Here is a 26,987-nt window from a genome sequence, read left to right on the forward strand (position 1 = left end):
CAAATAGAACCCCCCTCCCCCCAGAGGGCACACCCCTGGCCGGGCCCCTGGCATTGTCTCCTGGCATAGCCCCCTGGCCCTGTCTCCTGGCACAGCCCCTGACGGTCACCTGGCATAACCCCCTGGCCCTGTCTCCTGGCACGACCCCCAGGCCCTGTCTCCTGGCACAGCTCCTGACGGTCACCTGGCACGACCCTCTGGCCCTGTCTCCTGGCACGACCCCCTGGCCCTGTCTCCTGGCACAGCCCCTGACGGTCACCTGGCACAACCCCCTGGCCCTGTCTCCTGGCACGGCCCCCTGGCCCTGTCTCCTTACACGGCCCCTGGCCCTACCTCCCGGCACAGCCCCCAGGCCCCGTCTCCTGGCATGGCCCCCCAGCCCTGTTTCCTGGCACAGCACCCAGGCCCCGTCTCCTTACACGGCCCCTGGCCCTGTCTCCCGGCACGGCCCCTGACACGGTCTCCTGACACGGCCCCTTGGCCCTGTCCCCTGGCACAGCCCCCAGGCCCCGTCTCCTGGCACATCCCCCTGGCATGGCCCCCTGGCCCTGTCTCCTGGCACGTTCCCCTGCAACTATCCCCGGCACTGCCTTCTTGCAATGTCTACGGCATTACTCGCTAACACTGCACTCTGGCACTGCTCCCTGGCACTGTCCCCAGCACTGCCCCCCTGCACTGCCCCAGGCAATGCTCCCTGGCACTGCCCCTACACTGCCTGTTTGCCCTGACACTGGCATTGCCTCCTTTCACTGCCTCTGCACTGCTGCGTGGCACTTCCTTCTTTCTCTGCCCCCTGGCACTGTCCCTGGCATTGCCTCCTGGTACTGCTCCCTAGTACTGTCCCAGGTACTATCCCCGCATTGCCTCCTGGCACTCTACCCGGCAGAGGCATGGACAGGGACAATCAGAATGGGAAATGCCGCTGGTCTGAACCATTTTTGGAGATTCCTGTGTGATTTCCCGCCTCCGCTGCCTATAACGTCCCCTGAAAACAGTAGTGCAAAATACCCATCCCCCTCATTACGACCTTCACTCTGACCCCTGGCACCTCACCTGACCTTCACTCTGACCCTCCGTAATCCCTGGCTCCGCTTTGACCTCTAACCCCCTCTTCTCCAAATCCTCAATCTGATCCCTGACTCCTCCTCAGACCCCTGGCCCTGAATCTGACCATCACTCCGACTCCTGACCCCTCTCTGACCCCTAACCTCCACACTGACCCCCACTCTGGCCCAAACTCTCACTCGGACACTTGACCATCACTCTGACATCCACTTTGAACCTGACTCTCACTCTTTGTCCCTCACTCTGATTCCAACCTTACCCTGATCCCCACGTCTCTGACCCTTGACTCTCACAATGTCCTCCAAACTCCGCTCTGAATCTAACCCCACTCTCGGCCACACCTTGACACTCACTCTGCCCCTGCCCCTTACTCTGACATTACCCTGAACCGGGGGAGTGTGCTGAATGAAAGGGGGAAATGGGTGGCAGGTAGGAACGAGGGGCATGGGGCCGAACGGTAGTGTAGAGTGGTGAGGTGTAGGTGGGTCGTATATTGTCTGCGGCAGAAACTAAGTGCTGACGCCAGGACTGAATCGGTGGTGTTCTACGACAGCAAAATTGGCGCCGTTCCGAGATCAATGCACCGACCGTTAGTAGGCTAGCACCGGCGGCACGTGGAACACGATCAATTCCAATGAAAAACGGTGTCTCATTCGCCAGATTCGGGATTGGCACTCGAGAGGCTGACAAGGTGCTGCTGCATATAAGCACACCACTCCCCACACACACCATCCCAGCCAACAAGATAACAGCAAGACAAGTGGTACCGTGATTCACTGATGCTGAACTGGAGACCCTACTAGACGAGGAGGAAAGGTGGGCTACCCTATACCCCAGGGTGGGGATGCGGTTGCCACGCGCCAACATGCACCGGGCGCAAGTGGGAGAGGTCGTGAGCGCTATGGGGCTGTTTAGCACAGGGCTAAATCGCTGGCTTTGAAAGCAGACCAAGGCAGGCCAGCAGCACGGTTCAATTCCCGTAACAGCCTCCCCGAATAGGCGCCGGAATGTGGCGACTAGGGGCTTTTCACAGTAACTTCATTTGAAGCCTACTTGTGACAATAAGCGATTTTCATTTTTCATTCATTTTTTTAATGGGCAACACCGCCAAGAGTCAGTATTGCCGCAAGAAACTGCGCAACCTCCTCAGGACTGCCAGGTTGAGAAGACAGCACTGTGCCCCTGGCACTAACCCCCGTCCCACACACCCATAACCCCCCTGGACCCCACCCGGAGGATGATCTAACCCCAGGAGGAGAGCAGCGAGGAGGAGGAGGACACAGATATGGGCACAGATGAGAGCCCTCGACCTGCAGCCGGGGCCACCCCAGGAGCACCAGCATTACACAGACAACATTGACTTTTTTTTCAATTAAGGGGCAATTTAGTGAGGCCAGTTCACATAGCCGGCGCATCTTTGGGTTGTGGGAGGTTAGGCCCATACAGACGTGGGGAGAATGTACAAACTCCCCATGGACAGTGACCCAGGACCGGGATCGAACCCGGGCCTTCAGCGCTGCGAGGCAGCAGTGCTAACCACTGTGCCACCATGCTGTCTTGACACTGATTTTCTCTAGCAGCTGTCTCCAACACCCTCCACCATCCCAGACACACTCACCTTGGTTGGGTAATTTAGCGAAGAGACGTTGTGGGTGGCCTTGGCCCAGGGACCGCTGTTCAGCCAGGGCTCAGCGCTCACTGTTCCGGTGTCCTACCTCCATCCCACTCCCCCACCTCCGCCACCCCTGGTATTTGATGGGACCGTGTGATGGAATGGGCAGTTCGCATGCAGGGGTCACCCAGGTGGACGGTGGAAAGTGCTACTGTGGGTAGGGGTCAGAAGTCGTCATATGATGCAGAGCACCAGAGCTCATCACAGAGCGAGTTGTCATCATCCTCCATCCCATGGACCCTACCCGGTGTTACTGCCAACCCAGGGCCCTCACCACGGAGGGTGGCAGGTAGGTATCACAAAGGGGGTTGCAAAGGGGGGGGGGGTTGTTGTACAGGGAGGGTATTCATGGGAGGGGCTGGCCAGCCCGAGGGGGGGGGGGGAAAGAGGTTGGGATAGAATGGCCATGCTGTTGGCCAGGACCCCTAGTCGGTGAACCTGGAGGCGATTTGAGTGTCCCATGTGTGCTGGCTCTGGCGCGCACGTTGTGTGGCCTCCAGTGCCTGCCCGGGCCCCATGTCCTGTCTATGCTCAGCCTCCCCTGCATCGTCTTCGTCGGATGAGGACTGGCGTTCATTCCCTCCTCTGGCAGGCTGCCCAATGTTGTGGAGGACGCAGCAGGCCACCACGATGTGGGAGACCCTCCTTGCACTATACTGGAGGAGGCCCCCTCCAGAGCGGTCCAGGCGCCTCAACCGCCTCTTCAGTGACCGAAACACTGCTCGATCACACTCCAGGTTGCTGCATGGGTGTTGTTTCTTCTCATCGGTCTGTGACCTCCGAATAGGCGGCGTCAGCCATAACCGCAGTGGATAACCCCTGTCGCCCAGGAGCCAACCCCTCAGCCATGGGTGCACCTCGAAGAGGTCAGGAACCGTCATGTGTGCCAGGATAAAGGTGTGTGCACACTGCCCGGGTATCGGGCACAGACGTGCATGATCATAGAATCATAGAATTTACAGTGCAGAATGAGGCCATTCGGCCCATCAAATCTTCACCAGCCCTTGGAAAGAGCACCCCACTTAAGCCCATGCCTCCACCCTATCCCCATCACCCCGTGACCCAGTAACCCCACCTAACTTTTTTTTGGAAACTAAGGACAATTTAGCATGGCAAATCCACCTAACCACATCTTTGGACTGTGGGAGGAAACCGGAGCACCCGGAGGAAACCCACGCTGACACGGGGAGAACGTGCAGACTCCGCACAGACAGTGACCCAAGCCGGAATCGAACCTGGGACTCTGGAGCTGTGAAGCAACTGTGCTAACCACTGTGCTACCGTGGCGCCCAGCTCATGGTCACACACCAGCTGCACGTTCAGCGAATATACCCCTTTAGTTTGTGAAGAACGGCCTGCCATGGGCCCGTACTCGTAGGGCAACATGCATCCCATCGATCACCCCTGGATCCGGGCATCTCAGCAATGGCGGTAAACTCGGCTGCCTGGGCATCCTGGTGAGCTCGGTCCACAATGAATTGTGGCGATCAGGCATTCAGGGCCTCCGTGACGGCGCGGATGCACCTGTGCACTGATCTCTGTGAGATTCCGGAGAGGTCCCCACTTGGCGCCTGGAAGGGCCCCGTGGTGTAAATGTTCAGGGTGACCTTCACTGTCCTCCGTCAATCCTCCACAATTCCAGGTGCACCATGATCTGGTAGATATGTCGCACTATCTCTCTGCTCAGCCAGAGTCTTTGACGGCATGCCCGGTCCGGCAGGTCTTCAAATGACAGGCGCTGCCGGGACACACGAGGCCTCATGCAGTGCCTCCTTTGCATCACCTCCTCAGCCTGTTGGGCGACTGGCTCCCCATCCTCACCGGCTGGCTCCTGGTCCTCTGGGTCAGGCTCTGCTGCTACAGGGCCCGCCTCGAGCAGCTCCAGCTCGTACAGCCTCAGTGCATCCCCCAGGGCTGCGGCAATTAGGATGAAGGCCACCATTCCTGGTTGAATTCTGAAGTCCATTGTCGGCAGGGGGTGAAAGTCAGACATTTAGCATGGTGCGTATCCCCATGCCCAACCAGGTCCACCGGGCTATCTGCACTGCAGCCCCTGCCCCTGCATGTCCCCCTCCCCTCCTCCGCCATCCCCACACCCACCCCTGGCCATTCTCCCTGGCATTCCACACTCTGTGCGCCTGGTCCCGTCATTGCCCGGTGCTGTTGGGGCCTCTGGCCTTGGCACCCATCCCTGCTGCCAGGGGTACCGGTGGCTGGCACTGCCTATGCCAGCAGCAGAACCGGCAGCCTCTGCGTGTCCTACCTCCTCTCGCTCCCTCATCGGCAACGGCGCCTGCCTCCCGATTTTTAAAAGCTCAAGTGACACTCGCCATCGGTAATTCTCACAGCGGGCGGTGGGGGAGCATCACGGAGGCCGCAGAAAATACCGGGTTGGGCCCGCTAATGATATGTAAACGGTGTTTACTGTACGTGAGGAGTAGAATGCATTGGCGCCGCTGTCGAGGCGCCGGAGCATTGCAATTTGGCGTGCGTCCGGCACCCACCACGATTTTGGCTTCACGACCGATTCTCCGCCCAAACGCCTTTCCCGATTTCGGTGTCGGCCCACGGAGAATCTAGCCCTGCGTAACTGGAGAGAGATTGCAGATCTCCGAGGTCAGAGGGATCTGGGTGGCCTGGTACATGATTCAGGAAATGTTAGTGTTGAGATATAGCAAAGAAGCGTGTAAGTACAGCAGGCACGTTCAGGCGGACCCTGCAGCAGCAGAGCCTGACCCAGAGGAACAGGAGCCGGATGGGGAGCCAGTCACCCAACAGGCTGAGGAGGTGATGCAAAGGAGGCACTGCATGAGGCCTCGTGTGTCCCAGCAGCGCCTGTCATTTGAAGACCTGCCGGACCGGGCATGCCGTCAAAGACTCTGGCTGAGCAGAGAGATAGTGCGACATATCTACCAGATCATGGTGCACCTGGAATTGTGGAGGATTGGGGGGGGATGGTGACGGTCACCCTGAACATTTACACCAAGTACAGTAAAGAAGGAAAATGGAGTTTTTGTCTTAATAGCGAGAGGATTTGAGTATAGGAATAGTGATGATTTACTGCAATTGTATAGGGCATTGGTGAGGCCACACCTCGAGTATCGTGTGCAGTTTTGGTGTTGTTAGGAAGGATGTTCTTGCTATGGAGAGAGTGCAGCGAAGGTTTACCAGGCTGATTCCTGGGATGGCGAAACTACCGTATGAGGAGAGACTAAATCGGTTGGATTATATTAATTGGAGTTTAGCAGAATGAGGGGGGATCTCATAGAAAAACTTATAAAAATTCTAACCGGATTAGACAGGGTAGATTCAGAAAGAATGTCCCCGATGGTGGGGGATCCAGAACTAGGGTCGTAGTTTGAGGATAAGGGGCAAACCATTTAGGACTGAGCAGAGGAGAGATTTCTTCACCCAGAGAGTGGTGAATTTGTGGAATTCACTACCACAGAAAATAGTTGAGTCTAAGATGTTGTGTAATTTCAAGAAGGAATTAGATATAGCTCTTGGGACTAAATGGATCAAGGGATATGGGTAGAAGGTGGGATCAGAGTATTGAACTTGATGATCAGCCATGATTATAATGAATGGTGGAGCAGGCTCGAAGGGCCGAATGGCCTCCTCCTGCTTGTAAATGGTCAGGAAGCGAAATAGAATGCTGGCATTTATCGCCAAGGAAATGGAATACAAAAGTAGGGAAGTTTTGCTGCAGTTGTACAGAGCCTTGGTGGGGCCACACCTGGAGTTTTGTGTACAGTTTTGGTTTCCTTATTAAAGGTGTAACTACTCCCTGGGCAATTCCAGCCCCTCCTGGCCCACAGTCACAACACTGTTGAAGTTAACTTTTATTTTTTAAATACTCAAGGTCTTCGGCTGCCCAATAACTATAGTTACCAGGTTTGCAAAGGTAAACACCATTAACTTTTTATTATACACAGTAACTATAATTGAATAGGCAACAAATACAACTGGTTAACTGCTATCTAATCTCTAACCCCGCCCCCCTCCCCTCCTTTTAACTCGCCTCAGCCTTTACACACACACACACACTGAGAAAAAAACATGGAGGAGAAAGATGGTTGTGAAATAATAATGAAAGTAAAATGATAGCCTTTGGGTGGGATTCAGCGACTGCATTGCACCTGGCGTGGATCTAGACGCAACGGACGAATTGTGTAAGAGCCCAAATCAAGCTCCGTGCCAGGTGCGGGGCCAATCACGAGTCACCCGACTCACCCCCCCCCCCCCCCCCCCCCCCCCAGCGCGATCTGGATCTCGCCCTTGCTGGGCAACATCAAGATCTGCATATTGAAATGAGGCATAGGCTCATTTAAATGCCTGTATGCCGTATGCACCCAGCACTTGGGAGTCAACGGTCAAGCCTGCGAAATCTCGCCAGGGCGTCATTTAGCACAGGTATCCACAAACGTGGACGAGGCATGACGGCATCTAGGTGTGGGGGGGGGGGGGTTGTCTCATAGGCCATTAGAGACCCCTGGGTGGTCGGGTCAGGGCACCCTGGCACTCCCCCGGCACCTGGGTAACTTGGCACTGCCAGCCTGGCACCCTAACAGTGTCACTCGGGCGTCCTGACATTGCCACGGTGCCAGGTTGGCAGTGCCAGGCATCCGGCTCGGGCTGGCATGAGGAGGGGCTGGGTTTTGAAGGACCGAGCATGTTTGTGGGGTGAAGGGGGGATTCCCAAAAGTTGGGGGATGCGGAAAGGGGGGGGTCTAGAGAATTGAGAATCCTTCCAAAATGGTGCCCCAACCTGCAAGGAGCCGGTCCTGCTGGTGAGGTCAGCTCGCCAGTGCAACACAGCTACCTAAGTGTGATCTCGACGGGGTGAAACTCCCCAAGGCCAAAAGAACTGTCAAAGTGCCGGGTGAATAGCGGAGTGAATCGCAGGGCTGCAGCGGCCGAGAAACACCCTGCCAAACACGCCCAAAAGCGAACTTTCACTTTTGTCTGCTGAATCATGCCCATTGTTTCAGATGGACTTCTTCCAGTTTGTTTCTTCTTCAGTCAAGTCTTCTAGATGGATGTTACCTTTCCCATGGAACCCCTACAGTGCAGAAAAAGGCAACTCAGCCCATCGACTCTGCACAACCCTCTGAAAGAGTACCCTACCTAGGTCCACTCTCTCACCCTATCCCCACAACCCCACCCAACCTGCACATCTTTGGACATTAAAGAGGCAATTTATCATGGCCAATCCACCTAACCTGCACATATTTGGACTGTGGGAGAAAACTGGAGCACCTGAAGGGAATCCATGCAGACACGGGGAGAATGTGCAAACTCCACACAATCTCCTGAGGCCGGAATCGAACCAGTGTCCATCAGTGCTAACCACTGTGCCACCATGCCATCTGCTTCACATGCCACCATGTCGGTTGCCAGGCAGAATACTATCTCTGGCCAATCCATTAACCACCAGCCAACCAATCGAAGGAGACCCCTTCAATCTATTGGGTGCCATAAACTTTGAGTTCTTCTGCTCAAACAAAACCTTAAAATACAGTTTACTATTTTGACACTTTGAATTCTTTACTTCCTCTGCTCGACTTAAAGGTGTGTCTCCATTAACGATCCATAAATCAAAAATGATAAAGACAAAATAAAAGAAATGGGAACTAAGGGAATCAACAGGAAGGATCCGTCAGAGATGATTCACTTGACTGATTCCTAGGCTGAAGGGGTTATCGTATAATGAAAGGCGGAACAGGTTGAACCTGTTTACATCGTAATTTAGAAGAAAGAGAGGTGATCTTATTGAAACCTTTAGGATTCTGTAGATTCTTCACAAGGTGGATACTGAGAGGATCTCCCCTTTTGATGGCGCAGTGGTTAGCATTGGTACCTCACGGCGCCGAGGACCCGGGTTCGATCCCGGCCCCGGGTCACTGTTGTTGCGAAATTTGCACATTCACCCCATGTCTGCGTTGGTCTTTCCCCCACATCCAAAAGATGTGCAGGATAGGTGGATTGGCCAGGCTAAATTGCCCCTTAATTGGAAAAAAAGGGGGGGGGGGAAATTTGTCTCACTTCCTGCAAATAAAATCTGTGGCTTTGGATACCTGCAAGGGCCCCAGTTATGCCTGGGTTTCTGTGGGGTTTGGGGAACTTTCCTTATTCCAGTCATAGTCAGGCCCCCTCCCACAACTCTTTTTCCCTTGTATCAATGACTGTATCGCTACCGCTTCATGCTCTCGTCTAGACTTGGAAACATTTATCAATTTTTCTCCCAATTTCCGCCCAACTCTCACCTTTACTTGGCCCATCTCTTCCTTTTCCTGGCCCTTCGGTCTCCATTTCTGGCGATAGACTGACCACCAATGTTCATTGCAAACCCATTGACTCCCACACTCCACCTCGGCAACAGCTCCTCACCCAGCTCCCTGTAAGGTTTCCATCAAATTTTCAGTTTTTTTGCATTTTCCAAAATGGCACTTCTGCCAAATTTCTGCCTTTATTCTGAACCGAGGTTACCCCCAACTGTGGTTGCAAGGAACTCAACCATGTCTGACCCATTCACTGCACCCTGTCCTCACCCCTTCCCCCCCAGAACCATGATAGGGTCCCACTTGTCCTCACTTTTCACCTGATGAGCCTCTGCATTCACAGGATCATCCTCTGCCATTTCTGCCAACTCCAGCATGATGCCACCGTAAGGGTCCTTACTGTTAATTTCCTTATTTCCCCTTGCTTTTATTTTTGCTGTCCTTATTAGGATCATGGGTGATTAGTGGACATGTCTCTTTCAGGCATCAGCCTGTATCTTCAATTCAAGCAGAAGAATCCAGAAGCAGGAGGAGTCACTTTGCCGGCCTGTGCTGGTTTGAACAGGAGACTGCAAACTTTCTGGCACCAGTGAGACAGATGGGCTGGGACTCGGTTTGATTGATTGGCCGTGGGACAATGAATTGGCCCAAAAGGCTGTACTTTGCCCAGTGACGGGTGGTGATTGGATCCTATCCCAATGAAATACTTTTCAAAGTCCTCAGGAGTTTTAGTTTGACTCCTGGCAGCTTAGAGAGAAGATCCACTCTCTTTCCTCTGTGTTTCTCTCCAGAAAACTTGAGTGTTGTATTGCTGAACCTACAGCGTGCCTGAATGCATCTATCTACAGGGAAACCGGTACGGGCAGCAAACAGAGACTTTAACTTGTTAATGTCTCTCCAGAATGGCTGCAACTGTTGTACTTCTGAAGTTACAGAGAATCTGGATGAATGAATAGAAAAGTTACAGCACAGAAGGAGGCCGTTTGTCCTATCTGCTCCATACTGCCCAAGGACACCCAGGCGCCCTTTACAATCCCACCTTCCTGCACCTGGTCCATAGCCCTGTAGCTTACAGCACTTAAGATGCAGATCCAGGTGCTTTTTAAAAGAGTTCAGGGTCTCTGCCTCCACCATCAACTCGTGCAGCGAATTCCAGACTCCCACTACGTTCGGCGTAAAAAAGTTATTCCTCACGACTACTCTACACTTTCTGCCACTGATCTTAAATCTATGTCCCCTGGTTCTAGAATTGTCCACCAAGGGAACCAATTTTATCCTGTCCATTCTATCTCTTCCCCTCATAATTTTGGTACACCTCAATTAAATCACCCCTCAGCCTTCTTTGTTCCAAGGAAAATAACCCCAACTTATCCAATCTCTCCTCACAACTACACTTTCCTAGCCCTGCCAACATTCTTGTAAACCTCCTCTGCACTCTCTCCAGAGCAATTATGTCCTTCCTGTAATGTGGTGACCATAGACTCATAGAATTTACAGTGCAGAAGGAGGCCATTCATAGAACATACATAGAACATACCTACAGTGCAGAAGGAGGCCATTTGGCCCATCGAGTCTGCACCGACCCACTAAAGCCCTCACTTCCACCCTATCCCAGTAACCCAATAACCCCTCCTAACCCTTTTGGATACTAAGGGCAATTTATCATGGCCAATCTACCTAACCTGCACATCTTTGGACTGTGGGAGGAAACCGGAGCACCCGGAGGAAATCCCCGCAGACACGGGGAGAACATGCAGACTCCGCACAGACAGTGACCCAAGCCGGAATCGAACCTGGGACCCTGGAGCTGTGAAGCAACTGTGCTAACCACTGTGCCACCGTGCTGCCCCAAAAACTGCATATTGAACTCCAGTTGTGGCCTCACCAGTGTTTTATACAATTCCAACATCATATCCTTACTTTTATATTCTATACCTCTGCCAATGAAGGTGAACATTCCATATGCTTTCTTTACAACCATGTCTACTTGAACTGCAGCCTTTAGGGACATGTGTACTTGAACGCCAAGATCTCTCACTTCACCTGCTCCTCTTAGTGTATTCCATTTATTGTGTACTCCCTATAACTGTTTGACCTCCCTAAATGCAGGACCTCATACTTCTCTGTGTTAAATACCATCTGCCACTTTATCGCCCACTCCACAAACCCATCTATGCCTCTATTCTTCCTACCTAAATGCATAACCTCACACTGTTACACATTGTATTCTATCTGCCACTTCTTTGCCCACTCTCCTAGCCTGTCCAGATCCTTCTGCAGCCTCCCTGCTTCCTCAATACTACCTTTACCCTCTACATATCTTTGTATCATCTGCAAACGTAGCAGCAATGCCCTTAGTTCCTTTGTCCAGATCATTAATGTATATCATGATTAGATGTGGTCCCAACACTGACCACTGCGGATCACCACTAGTTACCGGCTGCCATCCTGAAACAGACCCCTTTATCCCCACGCGTTGCCTCGTGCCAGTCAGCCAATCCTCTATCCATGACAGTACCTTGCCCCTAACACCATGGGCTCTTATCTTATTTAGCAGACTCCTGTACAGTATTGTTCCAGAAATTTGGGTTTTAATCCCACCACAGCAGATGGCAAAATTATAAGTCTGATGAAGACCTTGAAACTATTGTCGATTGTTGTAAAAACCCATGTGGTTCACTAATGTGAAGGGAATGAAGGAAATCTGCCATCCTTACCCAGTCTGGCCTACATGTGACTCCAGACCAATTGCAGTGTGGTTGACTTTCAAATGCCCTCGGAAATGACTGAGCAAGACATTCAGTTCAAGGGCAATTCGGGATGGGCAACAAATGCTGGCCTTGTCTGAAAAACTCACATCCCAATGAATATTTTTTTTAAAATCAGAGATGACAGAAGGATCTTGAATCATGAAGATCGCAAAGTGGACTCAGGATGTGTGAAAGTCCAGCTCTGAGCATGTGGTCAGGGAGCAATGCCCGACAAAAATAGAAATCCCCAAACATTGTCACAGGCTTCAAGGGGACTGTAAATCACTCTCTCGTGGCTCTTCCACTTTCTCCTACCTTCCCCTCTCTTACTCTCATATATACTCTTACGTTATCACCCTGTTTGCCTTTGCTCTTTCTGCCACCTTCTTCTCATCCATTTCTCTGTCTGCAAAAACTTCTGTTGTTTGACAATTTTGATGCAAAACTCATCCTAAAGTGCTGCATAGGATGAATTTGTAGAAACTATGCTCATCTAGGAGACTGAGGTAACCAGAGACTTGCAAAATCAATTGTCATCTCCCACTGTACCTAACATGTATTGTCTCTCCTTCCCCCCTTGTCTCTCCATCTCTTTTTGTCTCTGCCTCTCTGTCTCAGTGGCTCTCTCCCTCTATTGGTTCATTACTGTCTCCAACCCATCCTTGTTGCTCCTAAATCTATTTCTTGCCTTTGACCCCTCTTTTCCTCTTCACGTATTTCACTTGCATGAATATGCTCACTATTCCTCTCTCCCCCCTCTTTGATGACTTTCCTTTGTCTTCCTCCCCTCTTTCACTCTGCCTCTCCTTTGCTTTCATTCTCTTCACTCTCCTGTTGCATACCTGCCCCAGACTGGGCTCCTGTCTCGAATTCTTACATTCTGTCCCCTCCCCTCTTCATTCACCTGAGGAAGGAGCAGCGCTCCGAAAGCTAGTGACATCGAAACAAACCTGTTGGACTTTAACCTGGTGTTGTAAAACGTCTTACTGTGCTCACCCCAGTCCAACGCTGGCATCTCCACATCACATCTATCCAATGTGTCAGCTCTCTGTGCACTGACCTCGTTGTCAAATAAACATATAACAGCAGATTTGTACACCATTTATTTTTGTTATGAAAATTAAATGTTTTTGTTCTGAAACCGGTTGTCTGGCCCAGGATTCCAATGAAACAGTTTCTTACAATCATATCAAATCATGGTGCCTGAGTGGATTAACCCAACCACCACTCACGGAGGTGCAGTTACCAGATGCCTTTGAGTTTCAGGGAAGCTAGACAGTTCACAGTCATGCTGTGAGGCACAGAACGTGTCTACAATTCAGATATATGCACATTGCAAGCCTTGAATCTGCATATAGATTCTGAAAATCGCAGTTCCGATGTCCAACTCAGACAAGAAGTAAAGTTTGATGTTGTTTTGCAGATTAAACCATTGTTTGTTGTGCAGGAGAACATGATCGAGCAACATTGAACTCTCCCCTCTGGGCAATTGCCCATTGGATAATGTAAAGAAACTGTCAATGTTTAGGGTTAAGTAGACAATCCTATAGCTGAGCTCACAGCACACCCACAGGACTGGGAGGCAGCATCTACTTGTTTCACAAGGGGCGTAGCATAAACAAAGCAGTGCAACAACCTGACTGGAAAAGTTTCAGAATTTGATTTGAAATAACTGCACATTTAAAATGCCGAGTGAGCTTGGGTAAAGGACTAGGATCTGTAACCAGACAGCGAGAACGAGTGCAATCTGGACCTCGAGCTCCCACTTACAACCAAGCAAGAAGAGTAGGAAGTCTGTGTATAGATGACCTGAGATAGGAGAAATAAGATATCTCTGTATCCCCAAACTGGACTCGTGGAGCCTGTTCTAAGGAACATTAGTAGTACTAATATCCTTGGATGGGCGATTAACAATAACTCCAAAGCATATCAGTTAGTGCAGGAATAATTAAGATGCTGTTGTGGAACAATCCCTTACTCCTGTCTCTGCAGGGGATATAGCTGATTTCCTCTCCTGTAGAGAACATCCACAGCTGAATAACCAAGTTCAGTTTGTGGCTTATCTCCTGGTACAGTCCTGCTTTTTTCTGAGTAGGACTCAGTGTGGCGTTTTAGCTAATTGTTAATTGATAAAGTGCAGCCTATTTCCGCAGGAAGTATTTTGATCAACGTGTGGAAAAGTTAAATAGTTTGAGAACAGCTCCCAAGTTCATCGAGAAGCTTTCGAGGGATGGCATCAACTGAAATTGAAACAAAAATGGACAGCAGAAAGATTAATGGGACTAATCCGAGAAAAGTGGGTTTCAGGATTGGGAAAAATCCAAACGGTACAGGGAAAGAATTCTCAAATGTCTTCTTACCAATAGCCACTCACCTGCCTTTTGCTCCCAGGGCTTGGGTTTATTTCAGATTTATAGTTTGTGCTGTTTATTTGACTTTACTATTTATATCTCATTCCAGACCAACCACCTGTGATTGTGGAGAGTGTGGAATGAACAAATACAGCAGGGAACAAATTATGTGAAAGTCTTTAACATAAGAGCACAACAAGCAAGGAATGCATTTTATACAAGAACATTGCACAGACCCTAAAACTCTGCAGTGAATTAACTGGTAACTTTGTGAAAAAAAGAAAAAAAAATCTGCTTTTTTGGCCAAATGTTTGCAAGCATTTTTGTAGCATAATCAATTTGTTTTTAACAAAAAAAAATCAAACTTGCATTGCAAGGTTGCAGCTAGATTGCTATCCTGTCGAGCACTGCAGTGCAGTTCCAAGGCCACAGCTTAGGCAGGTTGGCAAATTAGGAAGACCTTGTCAAGTACTATATTGTTTGCATTCGAACATGCTTGTTTTAATGTCTTAAACATTCTCTTGGAAGTGAAACTTGAGTTGCATAAAAAAGTCAAGATGATGAAGTTTAGCTCCGCCAGGAAGTCAGAAGCTGATCACTCACATGGCCATTTCATTTTTCAAGTCCTTTTTCTCTATTCCCAACATCTGCAAACAAACAACAAGGAAATATTCATCATTATTGCGATGATTTCTGATTAATAACTCCAAATATGGAAAACATTACAGCAACGGGACATGGAAATATTAATATGATCTGCGGGAGACCCGTGAGTTGTTATCTGATATTAGGGATTATATAGGGATAGAGATTATACATGGATAGGGATTATATAGTGATAGGAATTATATGGGAATAGGGATTATATGGGGCTAGGGATTGGATAGGGATTACATGTGGATCGGCATTATACAGGGATAGGGATTATATGGGGATAGTAATTACATAGGGATTATATGAGGATAGGGATTATATAGGGATAGGAATTAGATAGGGATTGGGATTATATACAGATAGGGATTATATACGGATTGGGGTTATATGGAGATCGGGATTATATACAGATATGGACTAAATGGAAATCGGGATTATATACAGAAAGGGATTATATAAGGATAGGGATTATATGGAGATCAGGATTATATACAGATTGGGATTATATACGCTTTGGGATTATATGGCGATCGGGATTATATACAGATAGGGATTGTATGGCGATTGGGATTATATACAGATAGGGATTATATGGAGATCGGGAATATATACAGATAGGGATTATATGGGATCGGGATTATATAGGGATAGGGATTATATGGGATCGGGATTATATACAGATAGGGATTATATAGGGATTGGTATTAGAACATAGAACATAGAACAATACAGTGCAGTACAGGCCCTTCGGCCCACGATGTTGCACCGAAACAAAAGCCATCTAACCTACACTATACCATTATCATCCATATGTTTATCCAATAAACTTTTAAATGCCCTCAATGTTGGCGAGTTCACTACTGTAGCAGGTAGGGCATTCCACGGCCTCACTACTCTTTGCGTAAAGAACCTACCCCTGACCTCTGTCCTATATCTATTACCCCTCAGTTTAAGGCTATGTCCCCTCGTGCTAGCCATTTCCATCCGCGGGAGAAGGCTCTCACTGTCCACCCTATCTATCCCTCTGATCATTTTGTATGCCTCTATTAAGTCTCCTCTTAACCTTCTTCTCTCTAACGAAAACAACCTCAAGTCCATCAGCCATTCCTCATAAGGTTTTCCCTCCATACCAGGCAACATCCTGGTAAATCTCCTCTGCACCCGTTCCAAAGCCTCCACGTCCTTCCTATAATGCGGTGACCAGAACTGCACGCAATACTCCAAATGCAGCCGTACCAGAGTTCTGTACAGCTGCAACATGACCTCCTGACTCCGGTACTCAATCCCTCTACCAATAAAGGCCAACACTCCATAGGCCTTCTTCACCACCCTATCAACCTGGGTGGCAACTTTCAGGGATCTATGTACATGGACACCTAGATCCCTCTGCTCATCCACACTTTCAAGAACTTTTCCATTAGCCAAATATTCCACATTCCTGTTTTTCCTTCCAAAGTGAATCACCTCACACTTCTCTACATTAAACTCCATTTGCCACCTCTCAGCCCAGCACTGCAGCTTATCTATATCCCTCTGTAACCTGCTACTTCCTTCCACACTATCGACAACACCACCGACTTTAGTATCGTCTGCAAATTTACTCACCCACCCTTCTGCGTCTTCCTCTAGGTCATTGATAAAAATGACAAACAGCAACGGCCCCAGAACAGATCCTTGTGGTACTCCACTTGTGACAGAACTCCATTCTGAACATTTCCCATCAACCACCACCCTCTGTCTTCTTTCAGCTAGCCAATTTCTGATCCACATCTCTAAATCACCCTCAATCCCCAGCCTCCGTATTTTCTGCAATAGCCTACCGTGGGGAACCTTATCAAACGCTTTGCTGAAATCCATATACACCACATCAACTGCTCTACCTTCGTCTACCTGTTCAGTCACCTTCTCAAAGAACTCGATAAGGTTTGTGAGGCATGACCTACCCTTCACAAAGCCATGCTGACTATCCCTGATCATATTATTCCTATCTAGATGATTATAAATCTTGTCTCTTATAATCCCCTCCAAGACTTTACCCACTACAGACGTGAGGCTCACCGGTCTATAGTTGCCGGGATTGTCTCTGCTCCCCTTTTTGAACAAAGGGACCACATTTGCTATCCTCCAGTCCTCTGGCACTATTCCTGTATCCAATGATGACATAAAAATCAAAGCCAATGGTCCAGCAATCTCTTCCCTGGCCTCCCAGAGAATCCTAGGATAAATCCCATCAGGTCCCGGGGACTTATCTATTTTCAGCCTGTCCAGAATTGCCAACACCTCTTCCCTACGTACCTCAATGCCATCTAATCTATTTACCTGGAGCTCAGCATTCTCCTCCACAACATTATCTTTTTCCTGAGTGAATACTGACAAAAAATATTCATTTAGTATCTCGCCTATCTCTTCAGACTCTACACACAACTTCCCATCCCTGTCCTTGACTGGTCCTACTCTGTCCCTAGTCATTCGCTTATTCCTGACATACCTATAGAAAGCTTTTGGGTTTTCCTTGATCCTTCCTGCCAAATACTTCTCATGTCCCCTCCTTGCTCGTCTTAGCTCTCTCTTTAGATCCTTCCTCGCTACCTTGTAACTATCCATCGCCCCAACTGAAACTTCACACCTCATCTTCACATAGGCCTCCTTCTTCCTCTTAACAAGAGATTCCACTTCTTTGGTAAACCACGGTTCCCTCGCTCGGCACCTTCCTCCCTGTCTGACCGGTACATACTTATCAAGAACACGCAGTAGCTGATCCTTGAACAAGCTCCACTTATCCAGTGTGTCCAACACTTGCAGCCTACTTCTCCACCTTATCCCCCCCAAGTCACGTCTAATGGCATCATAATTTCCCTTCCCCCAGCTATAACTCTTGCCCTGCGGTGTATACTTATCCCTTTCCATCCTTAACGTAAACGTCACCGAATTGTGGTCACTGTCCCCAAAGTGCTCACCTACCTCCAAATCCAACACCTGGCCTGGTTCATTACCCAAAACCAAATCCAATGTGGCCTCGCCTCTTGTTGGCCTGTCAACAAACTGTGTCAGGAAACCCTCCTGCACACACTGTACAAAAAACGACCCATCTAATGTACTCGAACTATATCTTTTCCAGTCAATATTTGGAAAGTTAAAGTCTCCCATAATAACTACCCTATTACTTTCGCTCTTATCCAGGATCATCCTCGCCATCCTTTCCTCTACATCCCTAGAACTATTTGGAGGCCTATAGAAAACTCCCAACAGTGTGACCTCTCCTTTCCTGTTTCTAACCTCAGCCCATACTACCTCGGAAGATGAGTCCCCATCTAGCATCCTCTCCGCCACCGTAATACTGCTCTTGACTAGCAGCGCCACACCTCCCCCTCTTTTGCCTCCTTCTCTGAGCTTACTAAAACACCTAAACCCCGGAACCTGCAACATCCATTCCTGTCCCTGCTCTATCCATGTCTCCGAAATGGCCACAACATCGAAGTCCCAGGTACCAACCCATGCTGCCAGTTCCCCTACCTTATTTCGTATACTCCTGGCATTGAAGTAGACACACTTCAAACCACCTACCTGAACACTGGCCCCCTCCTGCGACGTCAAATCTGAGCTCCTGACCTCTATACTCTCATTCTCCCTTACCCTAAAACTACAATCCAGGTTCCCATGCCCCTGCTGCATTAGTTTAAACCCCCCCCAAAGAGCACTAACAAATCTCCCCCCCAGGATATTTGTGCCCCGCAGGTTCAGATGTAGACCATCCTGTCTGTAGAGGTCCCACCTTCCCCAGAAAGTATTATATGGACTTCGGGATTATATACAGATAGGGATTATAAAGAGATCGGGAGTATATACAGATAGGGATTATATAGGGCTAGGAATTATGTATAGATCAAGATTATATAGGGATAGGGATTATATACAGATTGGGATTATATACAGATAGGGATTATATAGGGATATGGATTATATGGAGATCGGGATTATATACAGATAGGGATTATATGGAAACCGGGATTGTATACGGATTGGGATTATATGGAGATCGGGATTATATACAGATAGGGATTATATGGAGATCAGGATTATATACAGATAGGAATTATATAGGGATTGGGATTATATATGGATAGGGATTATATAGTGATAGGAATTATATGGGAATAGGGATTATATGGGGATAGGAATTGGATAGGGATTACATGTGGATTGGGGTGATACAGGGATAGGGATTATATGGGGATAGTAATTACGTAGGGATTATATGCGGATAGGGATTATATAGAGATAGGAATTAGCTAGGGAATGGGATTATATGGAGATCGGGATTATATACAGATAGGGATTATATGGAGATTGGGATTATATACAGATAGGGATTATATGGGATCGGCATTATATACAGATAGATTATATGGAAATCGGCATTATATACGGATTGGGATTATATGCAGATAGGGATTATATGGAGATCGGGATTATATACAGATAGGGATTATATGGAGATCAGGATTATATACAGATAGGGATTATATAGAGATTGGGATTAGATAGAGATTGGGACTATATAGGGATTATATGGGGATTGGGATTATATACAGATAGGGATTATATACGGATTGGGATTATATGGAGATTGGGATTATGTACAGATAGGGATTATATGGAGATCAGGATTATATATAGATAGGGATTATATGGAGATCGGGATTATATACAGATAGGGATTATATAGGGATAGGGATTATATACAGATAGGGATTATATAGGGATAGGGATTATATGGAGATAGGGATTATGTACTGATAGGGATTATATGGAGATCAGAATTATATACAGATAGGGATTATATGGAGATTGGGATTATATATATATGGGGATTATATGCAGATAGGGGTTATATGAAGATTGGGATTATATACAGATAGGGATTATATGGAGAACAGGATTATATACAGATAGGTATTATATGTAGATAGGGACTATATGGAGATCGGGATTATATAGGGATAGGGATTATATACAGATAGGGATTATATAGGGAGTGGGATTATATGGAGATCGGGATTATATACAGGTAGGGTTTATATAGGGAAATCGAAAATGAAATGAAAATCGCTTATTGTCACAAGTCGGCTTCAATAAAGTTACTGTGAAAAGCCCCTAGTTGCCACATTCCGGCGCCTGTTTGGGGAGGCTGGTACAGGAATTGAACCGTGCTGCTGGCCTGCCTTGGTCTGCTTTAAAAAGCCAGCGAATTAGCCTAGTGTGCTAAACCAGCCCCTGGGATAGGGATAGGGATTATATGGAGATAGGGATTATATACAGATAGGGATTATATACGGATTTGGATTATATGGAGATTGGGATTATATACAGGTAGGGTTTATATAGAGATAGGGATTATATGGAGATAGGGATTATATACAGATAGGGATTATATGGAGATCGGGATTATATACTGATTGGGATTATATGGAGATCAGGATTATATACAGATGGGGATTATATGGAGATTGGGATTATATAGGGATAGGGATTATATGGAGATTGGGATTATATACAGTTGGGGATTATATGGAGATTGGGATTATATACAGATAGGGATTATATAGGGATAGGGATTATATGGAGAGAGGGATTATATACAGATAGGGATTGTATACGGATTGGAATTATATGAAGATCAGGATTAAATACAGATAGGGATGATATGGAGATCGGGATTATATGGTGATTGGGATTATATACTGTTCGGGATTATATGGAGATCGGGATTATATACAGATAGGGATTATATGGAGATCGGGATTATATACGGATTGGGATTATATACAGCTAGGGATTATATGGAGATCGGGATTATATACGGATTGGGATTATATACAGATAGGGATTATATGGATATTGGGATTATATAGAGATAGGGATTATATTGCCCGCTGAGGAATGAGTTGCTGCAGGGGGAGGCGGCACAGTAACCAAGAGTCAATTCACTTTTAGTGTGACCAGAACATCCCAGCGGCAGACGCTGACATAAATCCCAGCCACTTCATATAAGAGCAATAAAAAATATACATTAATAATTAGTGCGGTAATTACAGTGTGGATATTTTTTATTCATTCAATGGATGTAAGCTTTGCTGGCTAGGCCAGAATTCATCAGGATTCGGGTTAGGTTTTGGGTGTTAGTCAGCTTCGCCAGTTAGGCCAGTATTCATTCGGGTTAGAGTTAGGGTTAGGGTATTAGTTGGCTTTGATGGCTAGGCTAGCAGTCATTAATATTAGGGTTAGGTTTAGGTTTAGGGTTAGGGTGTTATTCAACTTCACTGGCTCCGCCAGAATTCATTAGGTTTAGGGTTACGGTATTAGTCGGCTTGGCTGGTTAGGCTGTCATTCATTAGGGTTAGGGCTAGAGTTAGGATTAAGGTTAGGGTTAGGGTATTAGTTGGCTTTGATGGCTAGGCCAATATTCGTTGCACCTTTCCCAACTGGCCTTGAGAGTCACAGAATCACAGAATTGTTATGGCGCAGAAGGAGGCCATTTGGCCTATTGTATCTGCTCTGGCTCTCCAATGACCATCATTATTTAGTGCCTGTCCTTTAGATGATCTGGATAATTGACACTTTTATTATTAGTTAGCTTGACATAAGGGAAATGAAGGGCCATCGGTGGCTGGCAAAATGCCAAACCTTGGCATGGGGGGGGCATGAGAGGCCAAAGGAGGTGGGTGAGGGCATGAGCTGCCATGGATTAGGCATTGTCAGTGTGAATGATGATGGCTGGAGGACCATTATAACTCAGACAAAGGCCCATAGCACCAATGAGGCCTTTTAAACAGTCTGCCTCCACCCCCATCAGCCCCTGTGGCTGCCTCCCACTTCAATCCTAGGGTGGTTAGTCTAATTCCAGCCCTCACCGCAATGCAGATCCCGCTTTTGGCAGCACTTTCTCATGAGGTGGACAGGTCTAGCCTGGAATTTTCCCAATTCCTAGTACCCATCTCATGGGTAAAAATCAGGCCCATTCTCTTTGATCTACGGATAACTTGAGAATGAAGAACAGGAGTTTCTTAAACGCTGCTTTGAGGAGCTGAAGACAGAAATGCTGGCGCCAATGAAGGCGGCGATTGAGAAGCTATTGGAGACCTGAGGGCCTAGGGGGCGGCGATCCGGGAGGTGCGGCAGAAAGCCTCAGATGGGATCTTGGGCCTGGCGGTGAAGGTGGAGGCACACGAGGTGCTGCACAAGAGGTGGGCGGAAAGATTTGAGGACCTGGAGAATAGGTCGAGGAGGAAGAATCTTCGGATTCTGGGTCTCCCTGAAGGAGTTGAGGGGCCTGATACCGGGGCATATGTGAGCACGATGCTCAGTTCGCTGATGGGCGCGGGAGCCTTCACGAGCCCCCTGGAGCTTGATGGGGCTCATCGGGTCCTGGCAAGGAGACCCAAGGCCAACGAGCCGCCAAGGGCTGTAGTGGTGTGGTTTCACCGCCTCATGGATAGAGAGTGTGTCTTGAGATGGGCCAAGAAAGAGCGGAGCAGGGACTTCCGGTTGCGGCTATGCGGAGCTAAGCCGCACGATTCGGCAGCTCCCGCTACCACGGACTTTCGGGCTCGCTAGAAGAGCCCCAACGGAACTTTATTTTGACGCAACCCGTGGGGAAGGGAAGAGAGAGGTCCCCCTCCAACTTCTATGAAACGGACCAGAAGTGCAACGGGCAAAGGAGCGGCACTGGCGCAACGGGAGAAGCGAGGGAAAGAAATGGCGGCCAGAGACAAAGGGGAGCTGCAGGAGTTCATGAAGCGCTGCTTCGAGGAGCAGCGCGAGGAGATGCGCAAGGAGATGTTGCCGCCTATGCTTTCGGCAATTGAAGGACTCGGGATCACCCAGAAGGCCCACGAAGTTAAGATCCAGGAGGTACAGAAAAGAGTCAGCCAGAACGAGGATGAGCTCTTGGGCCTGGCGGTGAGAGTGGAGCAGAACGAGGCGCTACACAAGAGGTGGGTGGGAAGACTCGAAGACCTGGAGAACAGGTCGAGGAGAAAGAATCTGCGGATCCTGGGTCTCCCTGAGGGAGTGGAGGGGGCCGATGCCGGGGCATATGCGAGCACGATGCTCGAGGCGATGATCGGCACGACGGGTTAGGGGCACATCGGGTGCTGGCGAGGAAGCCCCAGGCAAATGAGCCGCCAAGGGCGATGGTGGTTAGGTTTCACCGGTTCACGGACAGAGAGTGGGTCCTGAGATGGGCCAAGAAGGAGCGGAGCAGTAAGTGGGACAATGCAGAGATCCGAATATACCCGGACTGGAGCACGGAGGTTGCAAAGCGGAGAGGGGGTTTCAACCGGGCCAAAGCGGCGTTGTACCGGAAAGAAGTGAAATTCAGAATGCTGCAGCCAGCGCGACTGTGGGTCACATACAAGGGCCAACACTATTACTTCGAAACGCCTGAAGAGGCGTGGAACTTTGTACAAGCCAAAAAGTTGGACTCTAACTGAGGGTTTGTGAGGGTGGGAGGGATGTTTGAGGTTTGATGTGTGATGGTTGTTGTAAAAAGGGGGTCAATCACGCGCAGGAAATGTTACATGGGCTGGGGGAGAGAGACAAGGCCGCGACAGGAGCTGCGCCAGAGGGGCAGAGCAGGCTTTGGAAAGTGCGGGGTTTTTTCCCCGCGCGCGGGAAGAAAGGCGGGAAGGGGAACGAAGGAATGCATATTGATTGGGAGACTCCCACACGGGGAGGTCAATGGGACGGCGGGGGAAGCCGGGGTCAGCAGGCGTCAGCTGACTTACGGGAGTGACATGGGGGGAGCAAAAAAGCTAGACAGGGGTCTAGCGGGGGGGAGGGGAGGGGGGAAGGGGGGGGATAAAGGGTTGCTGCTGCACTGGCCGAAAGGGAATGGGACACAGAAGAGGTGGTCGGGACGGGGGTCCCCCGTTTGGGGGACTGGAGGGTGAGGGAGGCGTGGACACGGGACTGGCCCAGAAAAGGAGATGGCTAGTCGGCGGGGGGGGGGGGGGGGGGGAGGGTGGGGGGGGGGGGGGGGGGGGGAGGGTGGGGGGGGGGGGGGTGAGAGCCCCTCCAATCCGGCTGGTAACGTGGAATGTGGGGGGCCTGAATGGGCCGGTGAAGAGGGCTCGAGTGTTCGCGCACTTAAAGGGGCTGAAGGCGGACGTGGTCATGCTCCACGAGACTCACCTGAAGGTGGCGGACCAGGTCAGGTTAAGAAAGGGATGGGTAGGACAGGTATTCCACTCGGGACTGGACGCGAAGAATAGAGGGGTGGCAATATTGGTGGGAAAGCGGGTGTCATTTGAGGCCAAGACTATTGTAGCGGACAATGGAGGGCGATATGTAATGGTGAGCGGTCGGCTGCAAGGGACATGGGTGGTGTTGGTAAACGTATACGCCCCGAACTGGGATGATGCAGGATTCATGAAGCGCATGTTGGGGCGCATTCCGGACCTGGAGATAGGAGGCCTGATAATGGGAGGGGACTTCAATACAGTGTTGGATCCAGCACTGTACCGCTCCAAATCAAGGACTGGAAAGAGGCTGGCGGCGGCCAAGGTACTTGGGGGGTTTATGGATCAGATGGGGGGAGTGGACCCATGGCGGTTTGCAAGGCCGCAGGCCAGGGAATTTTCTTTCTTCTCCCATGTACACAAAGCCTACTCCCGGATAGATTTCTTTGTTCTGGGTAGGGTGCTCATCCCGAGGGTGGAGGGGACGGAGTATTCGGCTATAGCCGTTTCGGACCATGCCCCGCACTGGGTGGAACTGGAGCTGGGGGAGGAGCGGGACCAACGCCCGTTGTGGCGGCTGGATGTGGGACTGCTGGCGGACGAGGTGGTGTGTGGGAAGGTGAGGGGGTGTATCGAAAGGTACTTGGAGGCCAACGACAACGGGGAGGTGCGGGTAGGGGTGGTATGGGAGGCGTTGAAGGCGGTGGTCAGGGGAGAGCTAATCTCCATTAGGGCTCACAGGGAGAAGACAGAGGGCATGGAAAGGGAGAGGTTAGTGGGGGAGATTTTGAGAGTGGACAGGAGATACGCAGAGGCCCCAGAGGAAAGATTACTTGGGGAAAGACGACGGCTCCAGACGGAGTTTGACCTGTTGACCACAGGGAAGGCGGAGGCACAGTGGAGGAAAGCGCAGGGGACGACCTACGAGTATGGGGAAAAGGCTAGTCAGATGCTGGCACACCAGCTCCGTAAGAGGATGGCAGCGAGGGAAATAGGGGGAGTCAAAGATGGAAGGGGAGCCACGTTTCGGAGTGCGACGAAAATAAACGAGGTATTTAAGGCCTTTTATGAAGAGCTGTACAGATCCCAGCCCCCAGCGGGGGAAGAGGGGATGAGACGATTCCTAGATCAACTGAGATTCCCAAGGGTGGAGGAGCAGGAGGTGGCTGGTTTGGGGGCACCAATTCGGCTGGAGGAGCTGAGCAAGGGTTTGGGGAGTCTGGAGGAGCTGAGCAAGGGTTTGGGGAGTATGCAGGCGGGGAAGGCCCCGGGACCGGACGGATTCCCGGTGGAGTTCTACAGGAAGTACGTAGACCTGTTGGCCCCGCTACTGGTGAGGACCTTTAATGAGGCAAGAAAGGAGGGGACCCTGCCCCCGACAATGTTGGAAGCGACAATTTCTTTGATCCTAAAGCCGGACAAGGACCCACTGCAATGTGGATCATACAGGCCGATCTCGCTCCTCAATGTGGATGCAAAGTTGCTGGCAAAAGTGCTGGCCACGAGGATCGAGGACTGTGTCCCGGGAGTCATCCATGAGGACCAGACGGGATTCGTAAAGGGCAGGCAATTAAACACTAACATGCGGCGGATCTTAAACGTGATGATGATGCCATCGGAGGAGGGAGAGGCAGAGATAGTGGCAGCTATGGACGCGGAGAAGGCCTTTGACCGAGTAGAGTGGGAGTACCTCTGGGAGGTGCTGCGTAGGTTTGGGTTCAGGGGAGGGTTTATCAGTCGGGTTAAGCTCCTTTACAGAGCCCTGATGGCGAGTGTAGTGACGAACCGACGGAGGTCGGAGTACTTTCGACTGTACCGAGGGACGAGGCAGGGGTGCCCCCTGTCCCCCTTCTTGTTTGCATTGGCAATTGAGCCTTTGGCCATGGCACTAAGGGAGTCCAGGAAATGGAGGGGGTTGGTCCGAGGGGGTGAGGTACATTGGGTGTCGCTGTATGCGGCCGACCTGTTGCTGTATGTGGCAGATCCAGTGGAGGGGATGACGGAGGTCATGCGGATTCTAAGGGAGTTTGGAGACTTCTTGGGCTATAAGTTCAACGTAGGGAAAAGTGAACTCTTTGTGGTGCATCCAGGGGATCAGGGAAGGAGGATAGACGACCTACCATTGAAGAGGGCGGAAAGGAACTTTAGGTACTTGGGGATCCAGGTGGCTGGGAGCTGGGGGGCCCTGCACAAGCTCAATTTGACGTGGTTGGTGGAGCAGATGGAGGAGATGGGATGTGCTGCCACTCTTGCTGGCGGGCAGGGTGCAGTCGGTTAAAATGGTGGTCCTCCCGAGGTATCTCTTTGTGTTCCAGTGCCTTCCCATTATGATTACCAAGGCCTTTTTTAAACGGGTAGGTAGGAGCATCATGGGTTTCGTGTGGGCAAATAAGACCCCGAGGGTATAGAGGGTGTTTCTGGAGCGTAGCAGGGACAGGAGAGAGCTGGCGCTGCCGAATCTGTGCGGCTACTATTGGGCAGCCAACGTGGCGATGATCCGTAAGTGGGTAATAGAGGGAGAGGGGGCGGCGTGGAAGAGGTTGGAGATGGCGTCCTGCAGGGGCACGGGCCTGAGGGCGCTGGTGACGGCACCGCTGCCGCTCTCGCCGACAAGGTACACCACGAGTCCGGTGGTGGCGGCAATGTTGAAGATCTGGGGGCAGTGGAGACGGCATAGGGGCGTGGTGGGAGCCTCGGTTTGGTCCCCGATTCGGGAGAACCATCGGTTCGTCCCAGGAAGGATGGATGGGGGGTTCCAGAGCTAGCATCGGGCAGGGATCAAAAGAATGGGGGACCTGTTTATAGATGGGACGTTTGCAAGCCTTGGGGCGCTGGAGGAGAAGTTTGGGTTTCCCCCGGGAAATGCGTTCAGGTATATGCAAGTGAGGGCGTTTGTGAGGCGGCAGGTGAGGGAATTCCCGTTGGTCCCGGCACAGAGGATTCAGGACAGGGTGATTTTGGGTGTATGGGTCGGA

At 50.0% G+C, this 26,987-nt stretch overlaps 1 protein-coding gene across 1 annotated transcript in view; it reads right to left on the minus strand.

Annotated features, from left to right (window-relative positions):
* Positions 1-12,855: 12,855 nt before the first annotated feature.
* Positions 12,856-26,987, minus strand: part of LOC140386461 (sodium channel regulatory subunit beta-1-like) — a 95,264-nt gene continuing 81,132 nt past the window's right edge. The window contains exon 6 of the mRNA XM_072468828.1: positions 12,856-14,766. The gene's annotated coding sequence lies outside the window, so the exon portion shown is untranslated. The remainder of the gene's footprint in view (positions 14,767-26,987) is intronic.

Source organism: Scyliorhinus torazame, chromosome 12, assembly GCF_047496885.1.
Source record: "Scyliorhinus torazame isolate Kashiwa2021f chromosome 12, sScyTor2.1, whole genome shotgun sequence".
Classification (NCBI taxonomy): Eukaryota; Metazoa; Chordata; class Chondrichthyes; order Carcharhiniformes; family Scyliorhinidae; genus Scyliorhinus; species Scyliorhinus torazame.